Below are 12,426 nucleotides of genomic sequence, written 5' to 3'. Positions count from 1 at the left end.
TTTATTTCCATTTCTCTAATGGATGTGATTATTGTTTGTATGAGATTGCCAGTGTTCTCGATGCTCCATTTAAGCGGGGCGGGCCGCCCCGCTATTGCATTTTGATGCCCTGCTTTCACGTTCTATGCCCTGCTTTATTTTTCTGCGCCCCTTTTTATTTTCCAGCACCCTACTATATTTTACAGCACCTATCTCCGCTATTTCCAAATCAGGGCTAGCTCTGGCACTTTAAAGAAAATATCTGTAGATTTCTGCAATTTTTGAAGTTTAGTAGACAATTTTGCGAAATGTTTTGCTCACCTAGAGCTAGCCCTGCAAATGCACACTTTTTTCCACACATTAAAAAACCCAACGATCAGTCTGCACACTGAACATCAAAGGAAACAAGCCGCGTTGTGTACGAAAAAGCAATTGATGAAACATTTACGAGTTACCGTAACATAATTTAACAACCTCTATTTTTTCTCATACCTGTATCAATTTGTCTGTTTAATACACACAATAAAAGTTATATTTTATTTCAGCAATGAAATTTTTTTTTATAGATTCGACTATCTCCGATTGAAACCCCCCCACTTATTTGGTGCCAAATTTATCATGTGATCAGAACTGTCATTCTGTCTTTTGTTTCCACTATCGTCTGATATTTTGTCCTCAATTGCAGATATAAATGGTTTGTAACTGATGATTTTTACTTTATGTCATTTCTATCATTGTTTACTCAGCAGTTCTTTATAAAATATTGTAAACTTTTCATTTGGGGGGAGGGATATCACCGCTTATAAAAACAACGGAAGTGGTAGTGTTCATCATTAAAATAATTTATCTTGGGTGCCAAATAATATATACACCGCCTTTATAAAAACGAAACTATTTTTTATCAGCTGGCAGTAATATTTTACCTCAGCGATCGATTCATTTGATGAAGATGGAAATAACAAAAAATGTATCCAACATTAGGGGATCACTTTACAAACATCTTTATTGTTTTCGTATATCTTGAAACCTTTATTAAAATTATATTAAAACTTTGATCGGTTTAGCAAAACCAGAACTGCCCGTGAATGTCAGACTGATAACATCTTTCGTTCAATTATGTGTGTCCCGTGACAACATAATAATTATAGTTCTGTTTCCTTCTTTTGTGTTGTTATTATTGTTTGTATGATATGATAACATGTTTTTAAAGTGCAATTTAAGTATGTATTTTTTATTAATACAAGTACACCTATGAATAAATTGCAAGCAAGTATACGACAAAAGACAAATACCGATAATAGATAAACATGAATACATCACCAAATAAATATGCGGCTCTATAATGCACACGGAACATCATTAGCAACGAACGTAATCTAAAACTACAGAAATTTAATTCATACCATTCAGCTTACATCTGGTTTGATACTGTTAGTTTTTCATCATAAACAGTACTAAAATAAAAGAAGAAGATTTGCAAATATTCTTTGATGTAAGTTGGAATGCCGCTACTACAACAACTTTACAATGATCATTTTGATTGGCTTATTATTTACAACCAATCAATGACCTATTGTTAACCAATCGTAATGTCCGTAGTAAAAGAACTTAGCTTCCGTTTTGTGTCTGCGTACAACACTTTCATTTCCAATGTGGGCATGTTTCCAAACGTCGATTTTAATATTTGAGCTCTAATTAGACAGTTCATCAACCTCAACGGGTAAAATTCATATGTGCATTATACAAAATAATCATATGAAGTGTATTACTTTAAAATGCGATGTTTATTTTATCTGAAGATGTAATTAAATTAGTGCATGATTGTTATTTTGTCCTAAACTAAAATTGTCAGTGGCAAGCCATTTTTAATTTAAATTTACGGTTCACTGTCGTAAATGGTTTCTAAAAGGATACATTTTTGTTGTATGAAGTCATGCCATAAGAAACATTTTTTTAAATAAACATTTTACACACATTTTATTTATGCTGAACAGCACTAATTGTAAGCCACCACTCCTCCCTCAGAATAAAACCAAACTGCTTATCAGCAGTAAATTATTGAATATAATCAATAAAACTTGAAAATCTGTCTCTAAAAAGACCACTGGTAGATTATTTATACTAAGCAATGTGATTTTGCATTCACATACAATGTTATTGAAAGCATAATTTTTGATTTAGTAACAAAATAAGGGGGGGGGGAAAAAGAGAAAAGAAAAAAAGGTTAAATATCTGTTGTTGTACCTTTAATTATTGTAATTTCGAGACCATAAGGTTTGACTTGATCAGAAGGACCAAATGTCGAAATTTGCAATACAAATGTCGCCTGTCTGGACATATTTATGTTTATTGTACTGTAAAATACAGAGTTCATAGGAGCACTGTTTTTACCTGGTGCATATTAATTATAATTTTCTTGTATTGAAAATGGATTCAGAGGGAATTTTAGTCACTAGATGAAAATTAAAAAGATAACATTAAAGACAGTCAAACAATGAATTATGAAACGTAAACTTTTAAAATGTATGAACTGGAGGAAAGCTAAACAATCGGCATTGAACAAGATTACTGTTAATTTCTTTAGTATGCTATTCAGGGTTCGCATGCATCCTAGAAAATCATGGAAGATGCTTAAAGGAAACATGTCACGTAAACCATATTTGGCACCAACCATGTACAATTAATTATAAATTGAATCACCTAAAAAAAATAATTATAAAAAATTAATTACTTAAAATATCTCCATAAAAGAACCCCAGATACGAGCTCTTAGCGGAAATTGCCGATCTTTAATGAGCAGGGCAATCACGAGGTCCGTGACGTCAGAGACGCGTCGCTTGATCTGAAGCCTTACACTTAAAAGCATTAGTCCGTACCACTCATAAAGAATCTAAGACTTGCACAGCTTACCAAAACAATGAGTGTTCGTTCGCAAAACGTTTTGCCGTATCAATATGAGCTGTTAGTAAATGAAGAAAGACACACATTTACTTACAACAGTGATACTGAAGAAAAAAAGGATAGCGAGTCGGAGGGTGGAGAAACTGATGGTGCCAGACCAGACCGGTCGACCAATTTACAGCCCGGAGCCCGAAAGCAACCCGGAGACAAAACCAAAACTCGGATGCTAATGCCGAGGTGTATACTGTTCATATTTAGCATAAAGATACACCTCGATATGATGTATTTAAATATGTAAAAAAATATAAATGTAGGACAAACATTTTTGGGGTTTTTTTTAAAGAAAATATTGCATTTTTTATGTTCGGGCTGTACATAATGAAATCTGTATGCACAGTGTAAACAAACGCTCTAATTTACGACAAGGCGCTTCACTTTCATTAACCTGGCTTGTAAAACAACATAAATGACTTGAGAGTATAATCAACTTTTAAACTAAATATATTTCTATTTGCATCAATAGAACGAAATGGGGTTATAGTATTTTTCTCTCATAAAAAAGTAGCATATTATTAGGCCTATTGGTAGGGTGCGTTAGAGTAAAAACGACCACTCACGATACCCAAGTGATAATTTTCTTTTCTTTGGTACTACGTAATTGGTCAGTTTTGTAATTTTAGATGGGAAAGTCTACTTAATCAAGGGTTTTACAGCATTATTTACAGTAATGAAGCAGGGTGGCTGATAATGTCTATTAACATTGTACTATAGTCGCGACAGGTTACGCCACAATACCCTGTGATCTTAAAAAAACTGGCACGTATTTTGTACGTATGTCTAGACCGTGGTAATCACTTAACTGGTCGATACCCTGCAATATACACCTGCCAATCAGGAATCACATGTGCAGGCCACGGAAAGAAAGGACCAATTAACTAAAACAACACTCCGATTCTCAAGTCAGCCCGTGGATGAAACATAATAGTTATTTCGACACCGACAGTAGTAGGGTTTTTTGTATTGAACTTCGTGTTGCTTTGGGGCTTCGGGCGATGAGGAACATTTTTGTGACGTATTCCGCCCGAAGATTAAAAACATTATTTAAAATTATTATTGTTTAAATAAAAAATTCTACATTTTTGTTTTAACATATATAAATACATCATGCTGAGGTGTATCTTTGTGCCAAATATGTACAATGTACACCTCGGCATTCGCAACCGAGTACTGTTTTTGTCTCCGGGTAACGTTCGGGCTCCGGGCTGTAATTAGGCTGACACCAAAGTACTATGCGGTGTTGGTGTCCAATCTTTTCTTTTGCGATAAAATACACGCGTCTTTCTTCGGATACAATCCTTTGGAAAACCATAAAAAAGACAATCCCGATCGTTTAAACTGTTTATTTTTACACCCAAAGGCCGCGCAGTACGGCACTGTTGAACTGAAAAGATCGTAAGCCCCTTACTCCATATATAAACAGTTAAAAACAATGGAAGAGTACAGCGGCTCTGACGTCACTTCCCTTTTTTTCCGAACGCTCACGAAGAAATATGCATAAATCGTACTTTGATACTGATTAGCGTAATTTTTTCATTTTAAGTTAACTACACGTATTTTATTGTTATAAAGTTATTTGTATATTATTTTTATATCATTTTCCTTTTAAAATGAGCTATAATATGGTCTCGTGTCATGTTTCCTTTAATAATTGTTTTCTCCTTTGAAAGTATTTAAAACTGTATTAACCTCTTGGAAAGTCCGGGAATTTTATTATTTAAAAGAAATTTTGTTTTGTTTTATTTCTTCCTTTATTAATAATTATTATTATTTGGAAAATATATTTATAAATAATCGTGTTTGACGTCTGGTTCTAAACTATATCCTTCATGCAACAGTAATTATAATGAGGTTGACTGCCATTGGGCAACAAGTACAATATTTTGTATTTATGTATTTTTACAATGTAGCATCCAAGTGATATATCTAAATTAGGTGTAGCTTATGTTTCAGACATGACAACCACTGAATAAACAATGTACTGGGGTGTCGCGAAACAAACTGCTTTCTGGGTATGGTCCTGTTTGAGCACGTAATACGAATACGTGTTTAAGTGTATGGAAATATGAACACATTTTGTAGTTATTATCATGTTAGCTGTAGCACTTGGCTTCTTTGATTATTGTCATTGTGTTTCAGTGTTGGTTTATCTGTTTATTTAAATATATCTTAGAGGAATCACTTTAATGATTTATTTTTCTAACTTTAGAAATTGTATTTTTGCTATGTATTCAGAGTCCTGGGAAAAGCTTTTAGAAACGTCCTGGAAAATTAACCAGAATAGTGCTTAATATCTTGGAAAATTAAAAGATTTGAAGTGTATGAACCCTGCTATTATTCTTAGAACAATAGATAGTAGTTTAATATCTTGAAAGGCAATGTTTTTGGAAATTGAAGGTTACCACAAATCATTGTTCAGTGATTTATTTCATGTTTATCGTGTAAGACCCCCATCTATGTTAGCTCCCATTTAATTATTGTGGCTTTAAACAGCCACTCGTGTGATGTCATGTGACAGAGCTTTCTATTTTCATCCAATCTAAACTACTTTATTTTTATTTCTTTATTTACGATGATACTGGGGTTTGTTTACAGGTTCTGGTTAATGCGGCTGCCAAATAAATGTTGAATTTTTTAACATGCCTTTACCAGTGTTATTAAATTTTTCCGAAAAAAGTTTGTGCAAATATGGGCATATTCAGTGTTCTTGTTGCTCCATTTAGGCCACCTTCCTTTCACGTTGGGGGCGGGATGTAGCCCAGTGGTAAAGCATTCGCTTGATGCGTGGTCGGTCCAGGATCGATCCCCGTCGATGGACCCATTGGGCTATTTATCGTTCCAGCCAGTGCTCCACAACTGGTGTAACAAAGGCCGTGGTATGTACTACCCTGTCTGTGGGATGGTGCATATAAAAGATCCCTTGCTGCTAATCGAGAAGAGTAGCCCATGAAGTGGCGACATCGGCTTTCCTCTCTCAATATCTGTGTGGTCCGTAACCATATGTCTGACGCCATATAACCGTAAATAAAATGTGTTGAGTGCGTCGTTAAATAAAAAATTTCTTTCCTTTCACGTTCTGCCACCCTCCTTTATTTTTCTGCACACGTCTTTATTTTTCTGCACCCTACTATATTTTACAGCACCGATCTCCGCTATTTCCAAATGCACACTTTTTTCCACACATAAAAAACCAACAACGATCAGTCGAGTTGTGTGTATGAAAAAACAACTGACGAAAAACTTATGATAGTTACCGTAACATAATTTAACAATATTTTAACAGCCTCTATTTTGTCCCATACCTGTATCCATTTGTATGTTTCATTGTTTGGTATACACAATAAAAGGTATATTTTATTTGAGCAATGAAACATTTTATTTTTCATGGATTCGGCATTCTACGACTGAAAAACCATGCACTTATTGGGCACCAAATTTGTCACATGATCAGAACGGTCATTATGTCTTTTGTTTCCACTAACTATCGTCTCGGATTTTGTCCTCAATTGCAGATATAATTAGTTGGAACTGATGATTTTTACTTTGTGTCTTTTCTGTCATTCTGTTTATTCAGCAATTCTTTATAAAATATTATAAACTTTTCATTGGGGGGCATATCACTGCTTATAAAAACAACGGAAGTGGTAGTGTTTATCATAAAATATTTATCTTGGGGTGCCAAATAATATATACACCGCCTTTACCAAAACGAAACTACTTGTTATCAGCTGGTGATATCAAAGCGATCGATTCATTTGATGAAGATGGAAATAATTTTTTTTTTATCCCACATTAGGGAATCACTTTACAAACAGCTTTATTGTTTTTCATATATCTTGAAATCTTGATTAAAGTAATAATATTAAAACTTTGATCGGTTCAGCAAAACTGGAACTGCCTGTGAATGTCAGATCGACATCATTTTCAGTTCAATTAAAAGATGAGTCGGCTTGTATTTCGTATCAACTTTTTTGTACCAAATACTGAGAGGCTAAATAAGGAGTATGTCTTTCCACAATGTTGACCAACACACGATATATGGTAACCAAGCTCCCCCCCCCCCACACCTTTTTTTTGCTTTGCTTTTCATATATATATTTTTTTAAGGGTGTGGTGCCGTGCGGCTGCCCTCCTTTAATTTTCACCCATCGAGAAAACTGGTATTTCAAAATACTTGTTTTGATGTCTGATGGAATTTGAATACTGCCTTCGTATTAATTTTAAGTCATTCACATTAGGAAGTAAAGTAATAAGAGTTGTAAGAGGCTGCTGCATTAATACCATGCATAACAAATTCCTTAATTAAAGGTAGGATCAACTCAAACAAGAGCCTTTTGTGTTGTAAAGATGCATACCCGGACCACCAACACATACTGACACTTTAACAAATGAAAAACGCGTAATTTTAGAGTTAATAAAAAAACATGATTATTCCTGCTAACTGGGGGCAGCCATTTTGTTTCGTTTTTGTGACGACCGGTGGTATAGCTTGGGGCGAAGTGACGTCGGCTCCGTCCATCTTCTCTGTGCAAAGTGTAAACAAACACTCTAATTTACGATAAGGCGCTTCGCTTTCATCAACCTGACTTGTAAAACAACATAAATGACTTGATAGTATAATAAACTATGTAACTAAATATATTTCAGGTTACATCAATAGAAAGAAATAAGAGTTATAGTATTTTTCTTTTTTAAAAATCCAAAGAAAAAATGCATACTATTAGGCCTATTGGTAGGGCATGTTCGAGCAAAAGCTACCACTCACGATACCCAAGTGATACTTTTGTTTCTATCTTGTGGACGACGTAATTGGTCAGTTTTGTGATTTTAGATGGGAAAGTCTACTTAAAGCCGCACACCCTAGTTCCATCCAGCGAAAATAAATTATAATTTGGTTAATCTACAAACCTGTAACACACTTAGATCACGTTTTTATCAAATGGAGTGAAAAAGCAGGTTTTATATCAATTGCTTGAAATAATTTTGAAAGTTAGTATTCTGATGTCACCGGTAGATGTCGCTCTAGCACAACAATGCCTACGTCACAACAAATTTCACAGACTTTGGGTGCGTTCGTTTCACCTCTCCTGGACATGTTCCAACTGTTCTGTCCTGGTTGTATCCCCTCTCCAGATATCGTAAGACTTAGCAAAATTATTGGTTTTAAGGGTTTGTAACGTTTTGTATTGAGATACTTACTTGTCTGAACTTTATTGTTACTGAAAATGTTCACGAACTGTGAAGAAAAATCTCACAAATGAACAACAACAAATCGGATGTTGATTGCGCGAACCGTGCACGAGAAAACAAACCAAACCAAAATGATAACGGTCATGTGATATACCAACGTCTGTGACATAGAAATTGAAATATCCCCTCTAAAAATAGATTGGACCTCGCTTGCTTAACGTTTTTTTCTCGACAACACGTCTTGTGAAAAAATGCATTTCGTGGTTTTACAAACATCAGGATTACCAAAAAGCACTTCAAGTGAATGGAAATGTGTATTCTAAATAATAAAATGTAAGTAAAGTGCAATTTTATTTGTGAAAAATGGGGTTTAATAGCGAAAAACAACGCCGTAATGGTTAACAAATAAACGTAACTAGGGTGTGTCCCTTTAATCAAGGGTTTTACAGAATTACTTACAGTAATAAAGCAGGGCGGTTGGTAATGTCCATTACGATTTGAGGTGTATCCGTGCTGTTATCACATACCCTGTGATCTTCATAAAAGAGGCACGTCTTTTTAGTGTGTCTAGATACAGTGTCTGGGTACCGTCTGAATATACACCTGCCAATCAGGAACCACAGAAAGGCCACGGAAAGAAAAGACCAATTAACCAAGAAAACACTCCGATTATTGTTTCAGTACGTGGATTAATTTATGTACGAAACATAATACAGTTATTTCAACACTTTGACAATGGTGGTTTATTTTGTATTGAAAAATAATATATATAATTGGTGCTGGCTTACTAGGATGGATATAATTACAGAACATTGTGATGCATCTGCAAAACTCAGGTATGTTTTGTTTCTTCAGTTCGAAGACTAATTCCTGACGTGACATGTTAGGTATTACGTAATCACCAGCTCGCTAGAGGGCGTATTCACTGGGATGGTACAAAATGGCTGCGCCCGTTATATATAATAGCCGTCACATTTAACCGTTTTATTAATTAACTATACGATTATACTTGTTGATATTAAGCAATGATGTGCATTATATATCGTTGAATGTGCATACCAGACCAAATGCCTTAATTGTCCCATCCTTTAACCCATTTTTACCTAGTGAAGTTTTAAATAGTTTTGGTATTGGACATTGAGAGAAATCAAAGATGCCAACTTAACAGAATCAATGCAACATTCCATCAAAAGTATATGAGGGAACTTTAACTAATCAATATTTTTCATAATTAAGAAACATGTTTAAAATTTAGATTGACTAACTTCTCTGATTAACCCTTTGTCTGTTATAAGCACTTTAGTTTTGGTGTTGGATGGAAATTATATTTGGGTGTCAGATGGAAGTAAAATTTGATACATTTCATCAATTGATATAATTTTAAGGAATGTCACACTTATATATATTTTAAACTTTAAAGTGCTTTCTTCATTTTTTTTTTATATGTACCAAACTATTGAAGGCAAAATCTAGTTTTGAAGTGGCAATTTGAATTTTTGTGTCTGATGTTAACTAATTGAAATATACCCACATCTTGGACACAAATTGGTAGCAATGTACATTTGTATGTGAGACTGAGAAAAGTTTAAACTTTAATCAGGCCTTTGGTTTTAAGGCTCACAGTTGCCCATGTAAAGTGCTGACAGGCGGGCTACAAACTACCTACCTGGTGGGAAACGTACTCGGCATGTCGGACATGCTTGGAGTACACTAATAATAATGATATTATATATATACATTGTATATATATATATATATATACATGTAAGTATATACATTTGTCTTTTGGAGGGGTGAGACATAACCCAGTGGTAAAGCACTAGCTTGATGTGCCGTCGTTCTAGTGTCAATCCCCGTCGGTGGGCCCATTGAGTTATTTCTTGTTCCAGCCAGTACACCATGACTGGAATATCAAAGTTCATGGTATGTGCTATCCTGTCTGTTGGATGGTGCATATAAAAGATCCTTTGCTACTAATGAAAAAATGTAGCGGGTTTCTTTTCAAAGACTGTCAAAATTACAAAATTATTGACATCCAATAGCCAATGATTAATAAATCAATGTGTTCTAGTGATGTCATTAAACAAAACAAACTTTTTTTTGTCTTTTGGAATAAGAAAATAATTGTGCATTTTCTTTAACACCCAGTAGCTGATATGTTATATGTGCTAGCGTTTTGTTAAACATTCATTCATTCATTGCTTTAAATAATCTTGTCACATGCATGTTTAGCAAAATAAAATAAAATAAAATTATTATATAATGTTTAATAGTTGAAATGCATTGCACATGTATTGATTGTACAACATTTTGAACAGAGGACAAATATTAAATCATATGACATCTATATGGTTATTTTAAAATTGCACCTGCCTTTGTCTGTTTTCAGGACCGATGATCTAATGACGACAGCTGTCAAGTGTTTTCATCCTGGATAACGGAGACCGCTCGAGCAGAGCTCTGTATGCAAAGTTTGACACATTGGTAGGCATTCATGCAGCTAGAGCCTAACTAATATATTCCTATTTCAGGATTTACTCATGAAAATAATTAGGATATATTGTATGGTTACAAGTTTCCAGTGGTGTGTTCAGTAGGTGAATCGCTCACCAGTTCTAATTATTATAATAGATGGAAACCAGTTAAATTGTTTACAATACAAGTACTGGCACTCCTGGACACATCACAATGTTTTGGTTTTATAAATTTTGACAGAAAGAAAACTGCTCTCTGGTATTAAAGTCTATGGATAAAAGAACATTTACGTAATAATTGGGTGTGACAAAAACAGGGTTTTTTCTCATTTTCTAGAGTGTTAAAATTGATTCGCCTTACATTAAAAACTAAAAAACCCACTGTTTAAATAATGTATTAGCTGGCCCATCAGGACAGGTGATACTTGGGAGTGGGTGGGCAATTATTTGACACCCAATAACCGATGTATTTTTGTGCTGGGGTGCTGTTAAACATACATACATTCATTCACTCATTCATTCACCTCATAATTATAAATAAAATGAAAGAAAAGATGAAAATGTAAAACATCCTAGAATGAACTTACGAGAATCTATGAAATCTTCAAAAACTTATTTATAATTTGGCAGTATGTCTCCAGATCATTGACCCCACTAAAGTAGGGTGGAGTCTTCTATATTTAATCATTCTTTAAGGCACACCCAAACTTTTTCTCTGATGAACATTTCTTCAGAAAATCTATTAAGACTTATTAAGAGATTCAATGTACACGGATTGCATGCAGAAATGTTGAAGAATGCATTTCAGACATACCAATTGCTACGTTTTGAGCGTAATTTGCTACGATCTTACGCCAAAATTGCTATGCTCGATGTAAAAAAAATCAAGTACATGACATGGTATGATATGCAAAATATGTTTTTGAACAGTTGAGAGTGATAGCAAGAGAGATTGGTTTTGGGGGAGACAAGCTAGTTCAGCAGAAGAAAATGCTTGTTAAATGTTTTTCATACTTTGTTTTTAAAAAAAACCCTCTCATCAGGAATCAACCAAACTACTCATGAATGCTTGCATAAATCACTGTTACTGAACAAGGCGGCCAGTTTTCTACTTTACTTTCAAGATGCATTATTTTGTGCTAAAAATAGCATGACCCAATCAAAGTTTGCTGCACACCATTATGCAGAAAAGGTGGTCTGATAGCGGAGATCATTGTAATAATTACCGTACAAGGATGAATAATATGTCTTTTTGTTAACGTTATTTGGTCATGTCTGTTTTTCTGTTTATATGCTATTCTCAGTTTGTCTTGTATGCTACTCTCACTTCTGACTAGGAATTGGCAGGTCTGGTATTTCTAAACCTGACTTCTGCATCTTTTCACAAAACTGTTGTGAAGTACCATTAATCATTAATATATAATATGTAAATCTACACACTAAAATACAAATAAAAAAGTTTGTTTTATTTAACGACACCACTAGAGCACATTGATTTTTTTTATCTTATCATCGGCTATTGGACGTCAAACATATGGTCATTCTGACACTGTCTTTTAGAGGAAACCCACTGTCGCCACATAGGCTACTTTTTTATGACAGGCAGCAAGGGATCTTTTATTTGCGCTTCCCACAGGCAGGATAGCACAAACCATGGCCTTTGTTGAACTAGTTATGGATCACTGGTCGGTGCAAGTGGTTTGCACCTACCCATTGAGCCTTGCGGAGCACTCAGAGTTTGGAGTCGGTATCTGGATTTAAAATCCCATGCCTTGACTGGGATCCGAACCCAGTACCTACCAGCCTGTAGACCGATGGCCTAACC

At 34.6% G+C, this 12,426-nt stretch overlaps 2 protein-coding genes across 5 annotated transcripts in view; one reads left to right on the top strand and one right to left on the bottom strand.

Annotated features, from left to right (window-relative positions):
* Positions 1 to 1,492, bottom strand: part of LOC121374143 (cytoplasmic dynein 2 heavy chain 1-like) — an 81,757-nt gene extending 80,265 nt beyond the window's left edge. For 2 of the 3 annotated variants that reach the window (XM_041501104.1, XM_041501107.1), the window contains exon 1: positions 1,383 to 1,492. The gene's annotated coding sequence lies outside the window, so the exon portion shown is untranslated. The remainder of the gene's footprint in view (positions 1 to 1,382) is intronic. The other variant, XM_041501105.1, reaches the window with a different exon arrangement.
* Positions 1,493 to 1,587: 95 nt separating this feature from the next.
* Positions 1,588 to 12,426, top strand: part of LOC121376479 (DCN1-like protein 4) — a 68,140-nt gene continuing 57,301 nt past the window's right edge. For both annotated transcript variants that reach the window (XM_041504359.1, XM_041504357.1), the window contains exons 1-2: positions 1,588 to 1,699; positions 10,517 to 10,611. The gene's annotated coding sequence lies outside the window, so the exon portion shown is untranslated. The remainder of the gene's footprint in view (positions 1,700 to 10,516; positions 10,612 to 12,426) is intronic.

The sequence above is a fragment of the Gigantopelta aegis genome, chromosome 6 (assembly GCF_016097555.1).
Source record: "Gigantopelta aegis isolate Gae_Host chromosome 6, Gae_host_genome, whole genome shotgun sequence".
Lineage (NCBI taxonomy): Eukaryota > Metazoa > Mollusca > Gastropoda > Neomphalida > Peltospiridae > Gigantopelta > Gigantopelta aegis.
Note: the sequence above shows the minus strand (reverse complement) of the source record. Positions and strands in the feature narration are given on the sequence as shown.